Source organism: Montipora foliosa, chromosome 8, assembly GCF_036669935.1.
Source record: "Montipora foliosa isolate CH-2021 chromosome 8, ASM3666993v2, whole genome shotgun sequence".
NCBI classification, from domain to species: Eukaryota; Metazoa; Cnidaria; class Anthozoa; order Scleractinia; family Acroporidae; genus Montipora; species Montipora foliosa.
The window spans coordinates 46884396-46891895 of record NC_090876.1 but is presented as its reverse complement, the minus strand read 5'-3'; positions in this window follow the sequence as shown (position 1 = coordinate 46891895).

The following is a 7500-nucleotide window of genomic DNA, read 5'->3' as shown; positions in this document are numbered from 1 at the left end:
CATGATTTCTTTTTTCTAAGTTTAGGAAGTATTTGGTACTTTTCTCGCCGTGTTCATGCCATCGTGCTCGGGCACGGATTATTATTCCGTTGACTTTTTCATCATAAAATGATTCGAGCTTATCCTTAGCCGCATTTAAATTGTCGCCATTCGAATCATTGGGGTTCGTTTCGAAAACCTGTTTCGCTTCAGTATATTCTTTTTCAAGTTTTGATCCTCTTTCGTTTCTCTCCTTTGCCTTCTTTTTGGAATATTTTATAGCATGAGCTCTTATGTTATATTTTATCCAGTCCCAAATGTTACGGTGGTCTGAAAGTTCTTTTCGGCCTTCCGTGATCCAAATTGGTACCATTTTTGTAAGGTCATCAATGTACTCATCATCCTCCAATATGGAGGTGTTCATCTTCCAGAACCCAGGACCCTTAGCCTCTTTGTCCACGTTCCCAAATTCTAAATAGATAGCAGAATGGTCAGTTCTGATGGCGGGGATTATATTTGTGGCTTTGACCCAGTCGTGTAAATTGTTAGAGATCAACCAATAATCCAGGCGACAAAATATCGGCGGAAATTGTTGACTCCAGGTAAAACTTTTAGTTTGTGGGTTTTTAACTCTCCATATATCTACAAGATCTAATTGACTTTGGACATCATTGATGGAATTTATCACAGATTTCCTAGGTGTCATTATGCCACCTTTTTTGTCCAGTATAGGATTCAGAGGACAATTGAAATCACCTCCAATCACAATATTTTCCTCTGAATCTAAATTTTCGGTCTGCAGCTTAGTTAACACATTTTTGAGGAATTTAATGATGTCTTCGTCTTTGTTTGGTGCATAAATGTTTACAAGAACATACATTTTATCTTTGATAGCGGCTTTAAGAACGATATACCTCCCCGATGTATCTACAATCTGAGAGTGAATAACGCAGTCAAGACCTTTTTTGATCAAGATTGCAACACCTCGAGAGTTTGAGCTCCCATGGGAGCAAATAAGTTCTGCACCCCATTCGTTTTTCCATTTTAAGTGTGTTGACAATGTCGAATGAGTTTCTTGCAGGAATATTATATCCGAGTTTCGTTTCCGACACCACGTGAAAATTGTTCGCCTTTTTCTGAAATTGCTTAGTCCCCTCGCATTGAGAGATAGTAGATTAAGAGAATGATCGGTCATTGTAGCTGAATCGGGGGAGTGATATTATAGAAGAAGTCATATAAAACGAAAATGAAAACGATGGTATAGCAGAGTGCAAGAAAGTATAATGCAGATAAACCGATAATATTCGCCTAAAACAAATTATTAATCTACAAAAAAACATACAGTAACGTATGAAGTAAGAAGTTTCCGGAGCATTCACATTTCTAATTAAACAAGAAGGGTTAAGTAGTTTAACACTTATTACACACATAAACCTTAAACTAAATTAAACTATAGATGTGCTGTCGCGCTGTGACCGCTTTGGCTTTGGTTTCCGCTGTTTCTTGTGTCCATAATGAGACCATAGTATGGGAGATTGGTTGTTTCTTCACCTCTGTAGATTTGCCCGTTTATAATTAGCTTATCAACTTTAAAATAGGCTGTTTGCTTTCTCTGTTTGGCCTTTTTCAAGATGGGATATAACGTTTTCTGTATTTCATCAATTTCCCGGGGGAAATCATTCGCAATTGAAATGTTGGTGTTTTTCAAGTTTTTAACAAAAGACCAAACATACTCCTTGTCTTGAAAGAAGCTGAATTTAGCTATAATAGGCCTAGGTTTCGAGTTCTGTCCTCGACTGGTATTCTTCTTAGTAGTGATGCGGTGAACGCGTTCGAAACGGATTTGTTCGATATCTTCCTCTGGGATCTTAAGTTTATCGCGCATCACTTTTTTTAATTGATCTTCAGCAGAAGTTGACTCACCTCTTCCTTCTGGAACATTAAACACTTTTAAATTTTCACGTCTTGTGTATGCTTCTAACTTGATGTTGCGGCATTCAAGATGTTTTATTTTAGCATTGAGGTCTTCCAGATTCTTTGCGTGGGTTTCCAGTGTTGCACACGTGGCGGTTGAAGACAAATTCAGGTCGACGATGTCTTTTTGAGCGATGTTCAGGCTTTCTTGTAAACTTTTGTTTTCTTTTTCCAATTCTACCACTCTACCTTGCATAGCCTCTAACTCGCCGAGTCTTGTTAGCACTTTGTCAAGCTTTTCACTGACTTCATCTAGTTTGCTAAGACAATGGCCGTCGGCTTCATCGAACGCATCTTCCCCGTCAGTCTGTGAGCCGCTTTCCCTTAACCGTTTGCGACTATCGGCTCGGGCGTCTTCTTTTCCCATGTTATTTACGCGAATGAAAGCCAAGCAGCCTTCGTTGATTACATTATTTTACAAGCTTTGGATTTCATCTAAAGGAGCTAGCAAGAACACGTCCGCCTTCGACGAAGGCCAGGTTACATACCGATGTAAAAGTAAATATGGATACACAATTTTTAAGAAGAGCAGAATGAAGTTTCAGGATGGTCGATCGAGCATAAAATATTTTGCCATCGGTAACAAAATCTACGACATGAAAACAACATTAATTTTGAACCACAAATATAAAAAGTTACCATCAGCGAAAAACAGTTTGGGAGAGTTTAGTTGTTTTGTTGTAATTGTACAAGTTTGGCTGCACCGAGTAAATCGCACATCGAATTCAGCGGGCGCGGTGATCAAGTTACCGCGTTATTTTACCGCTCCGTGTTTACTCGCGAAACTGTGAAGCATCTGTGTCAAATGATGCCAAGCTACCGGGTTTTTGTTTTTGTTAGTTTTCTTTTTCTTTCGATTGTTATAAATTTTGACAAGAAATGTGCGAATTCAACACAAAGATCACAATCGCCCAACTCTCAAAGGTTGACCATTGTTTCTGGAAAATCAAAAATTTACTCTTCAAGACAAGGTTATTTATCACCAGGTAATTCCATCGTTTTGGTAATAGCAGCTACTTTATTATTCATCAGCGTCACAATCTTTTGCCGATTTTGGGGGTCATTTTGTTGAAACTCAAGCACGCTTCCAACAGACCTGTTTATTTTCGTGACTTATGCGTTACCACAAAAACTGTCCCCGTATCACATTTCAACACATGTATGCAAATTTGCTAAGCTCGAAAATTACACAACATGATAAATTTACAAAAGCTAGAAATTTCACAGAAATATTTTCCAGCGAAACATTTATTGAAACAAGCAACATATTTTCTATAAGAGGCAAGAAACCCTTCCTACTTCAGTTGCGTGCGTGCAAGCGAAACAATCACAAAGCATATGCAATTAAATAAACCCTTTTCGAAAGAACCTTGACCGTAAATAATAAAGCACAAAAGAGTCAACAAGCTTTCATTCAAGTAATTTTTCACTGTCACATTTCCAAATATTTTACATCTTTGCAGAGTTGAGTACAAAATACCGGTAAATGTAAATTGTCTGACAACTAAGATGCGACTTGAGTAAACACTGTGATGCATTCTTGTAGGCGTTCGATTCCTTCAATGTTAATTTGTTAAATCATAGTTAGTAACTATGGTTAAATCCATAAAAAAATTGCTATTTGATTTCCGTGTTTTATATAATACCAAGTTAGTAAAATATTAGAAACAAAGCTCACTTGATATCCAAAGGCGAAAAATGAAATTGTTGTCGAAGACCATTACTCGTCTCTTAAAATCCAGATATTTATTTTTCAGCGCTGTCTTGCTCATCCAATTGACGATCCATTCTTGAGCTCCATGAGGGTATATTTTGTTTGAAGATCCACTAAAACGCCATTCACGTCAATGACTTGTTAGTGAAATTTCCAATTGTTATACCGGAAGACTGTGCAGAGTTGAGAACAGGTAAATACAAATCTGACAAATAGCGAGACAACTGAGATAACAGACCCACTATATGGATTCCTTCTCTGTCTTTGTTGAACCCATACTGAGTTACCAGAGAACTGTTCATTTGGTTTGAGTGTTGTACAAAACACCACACTTGGCAAAATTTTAGGAAGACAGCTCACTTTGATTATGGCTCGACGGGCGACAGATTGTTGTCGAAGTCCATTACTCGTCGCTTCTAACATTCGGCCGCCTGTCTTGTTCAGTATCCAATTCGCTTGCCATTATTGAGCTTCATAAGGGTACATTTTGTTCAAAGATCCACTAAAACGCCATTCGCGTTACATGACTTTCGACGCCATTGCCGGTTAAGTTAATCGTTCTACTGTGTCCACCAGAGAAATCTACGCATTTCCCACTACCCTCTCGATCCTAAGAAAATACGCGTAGAAGGCTCTATGCACAAAGACACCACTTAGCAGGGGAGTGACAGGCAGGACTTTTACCGACACGGAAAAAAATAAAAAAAAAAGAAAACGAAAAATAAAAAAACGACGAAATTAAAGACAGATTCCGACTGGGTTGGCAACCCAGTAATAATGCAATTGGTGACGTCGGTGCTGATGCATTGGCTAAAGGATTAAAAGAAAATTCAACGCTGACACGGCTGGACGTGTCTCATAATGCAATTGGCGACGTCGGTGCTGATGCACTGGCTAAAGGATTGAAAGAAAATTCAACGCTGACACACCTGGAGTTGTCTGATAATAAAATTGGCGACGTCGGTGCTGATGCACTGGCTAAAGGATTGAAAGAAAATTCAACGTTGACATCGCTGGACTTGTCTAATAATGCAATTGGTGACGTCGGCCCTGATGCATTGGAGTTGTCTAATAATGCTATTGGCGACGTCGGTGCTGATTTACTGGTTAAAGGATTGAAATAAAATTCAAGGCGCTGCTATATATTGTAAACTAATTAGGATAGTACGCACGCACTCATTGGTCAATAGCTGTGTTTAGATGAGAGTATGGAAACACGGCTTTGACATCACACGAATTTTGATTGGTTCTATGCCGTCGGACGCGCGTTTTGATTGGCTGGTAGGAAATATGAGCGTGTATCAAGAAAATCTGTTTCAATCAAGAATTTTCCTTCATTTGTTTCCTTCATTTGTCGAATTATCTTTGAGAAATATTTTATAAAAGCAATAGAGTACTTTTTTCCGTGTTTCCATAGCCTCATCTAAACACTCGGGGAAGTTGGGAGAATTCGAAACAGTTCTGCAAACCCGAGACGCAGTCGAGGGTTTTCCTAACTGTCTCCAATTCTCCCAACTCCCCCTCGTGTTTAGATGAGGCTATGGAAACACGGAAAACGTCCTCTATTGCTTAAATATTTACTGTTATAACGTTTTGAGCAGTGATTTTTAGCTGAGCTACTAAACCCTGTCCATCACTGAAGACTTTTCCAAACACAAGTAGGGTATAGCAAATTGGGAGTTTACTTTTGCTTAAGAATCTGTGGCAATTTCCTTCGTTTTGTTAGGTCGTCGTAGAGTTTCGTTATTGTGAAATAGTGTTACACGTCATCCGTCAGTTTGCCGGGTTCTTGCACCAATGATGGGCCTTACTTTGTCGTGATGTTTAGTTTGTTATTTTTTATTATTTTTAATCCATTCTTAGATTTCACTGTAGTTGTACACCGCGAATGCGTACTTTTGAAGGGCGTTGCGTCCTCAGTAGGGAGCCATTTTGGCTTATCAAGTGAAAGACGAAGCGTGGGGCACGCATATTACTCCATTTCCCGGATGTCCTTTGAAAAACAACAACGTGAAATTACCTTATCTGAGGTTTGACCACAGCGTGAACTTCATCAGTGAATCAATCATTCATTCTCTATAATTACTTTACCGATGAAACTGTTAGTCTAGTAGTTTTTTCTCATTAAATATGCAAATGTCGTAAGTCCTCGTTGCCGTCGTCACTTGTACGCTCCCTATTTTACAACGCAAACTGAATTGAATCATCGCAAAATAATCACCATTTTCTGATATGTGACGTGTTCATTGCGGTTATCGTCATCCTAAATTTGAACTTAACGCGATTGCAGCCTATTGCTTACATGGCAAGATGCCGCTGTGGACGGGGTGCATGGTAAGGAAGAAAATTTCAGATTTGATGATTGGTCGTCGTTTTTGGGAGAAGAAGAGAAAAGCTTTGATATGCCTGTCAAGAAATCTTTTCTGTGCTTCATTCTTGATTTAAGTGGTCGACGTTTGTCTATTGATTGCATCAGCATATCTTTCCGCAGGTACCACATGTCATTTGGGTCGTTAATTATTTCAATATCTGACCACGCATTATGTGGTAGGTCTCTTAGGTAGCTAGTCTTATGGAAATGTTCATTTGGCAGGTTTTAATTATTCTAGTATCTGGACGCTTGTGTTTAACTTTTTATGTTATGTAAACTAGAGCATGATTGCTAATTGCAAGATGAGAAACATTAAACTTGGCAATTTTAGGGGGTGAGTTTGTAATAGAGCTTTAGTTAATGGTAACAAGTGTCAGCTCTGTAATTATCTGATCAAGTCCGTAAGTATCAAAGATATTTTAAGTTTAATAGCTTTATATGATGTTATGAACTTCCCGGTTTTCCGCGTCTATTTTCATAAGTCTTAACGGGAACCTCCACCCTTACTGCAGAATAAGTTAAAACCGAAGGAAATTATGTTTACGTACAAATTTATTCGAAATTTGATATTAAAAAAAAGTGAATTTTAAAATCGCTTATTTTCACTTTCAAATTTCGCGGGTGCAGTGACGTGTTACGGTTGTCCTATTGTTCTGACACAAAGTCTAATAACAATAGGGCAACCGTAACACGTCACAATTATTCAAGATGACGGCGCCCGCGAAATTTGAAAACAAAAATAGGCGATACAAACATTTTAGACTGATTTGACTGTAAAGGTTATTTCCTGTGATTTAAAGTTATTTTTTGGTTGAAGTGGAGGTTCCTCCACTAAAACAAAATAACTTTGAACCACAGAACATAATATTTACAATAAGGGAATAACATGACTTTTTTTTTTTTATCAAATCATCATGTAAGTGTTGATTGAACAAGCTATTAAAGAATCAACTCAGTCCAGTGAACTTATTTAAAATTACCGAAAAAATGCGTAAAATCGTCTATAAATAATGGGCATATCACAAAGTTGAAGCAAGAACCAATCAGCTGTAGGGCTAATAATGCATTAGCAGCCCGCTGTCAGTCTTTTGCGGCCCGCTGAGCGTGTGTTTTGAAGAGGCCGATTTTCTATTTGGCCGCGTATATTGATAATAATTAAAATTGTCACCAAACTTTTTCAAATGAAAGCGTTCATATTCGATTTCAAAAAAGCTTGTTTTGGCTTTTAAATTTCCCGGTCGCCGCCATCTTGTGGTTGCGCTATTGTTCTAACACAAAGAGCGTTTGTTCTGGATTAATAGGGCAACCACGACACGTCACAATTATTCAAGATGTCGGCGCCCGGGAAATTTGAAAGCCAAAACAAGGGTTTTTGAAATTCATTTTTTACAGATACAAACGCTTTTCATCGGAAAAAGTTTGAACAATTTTAATTGTTCACATTATATTCTGTGGTTTACAG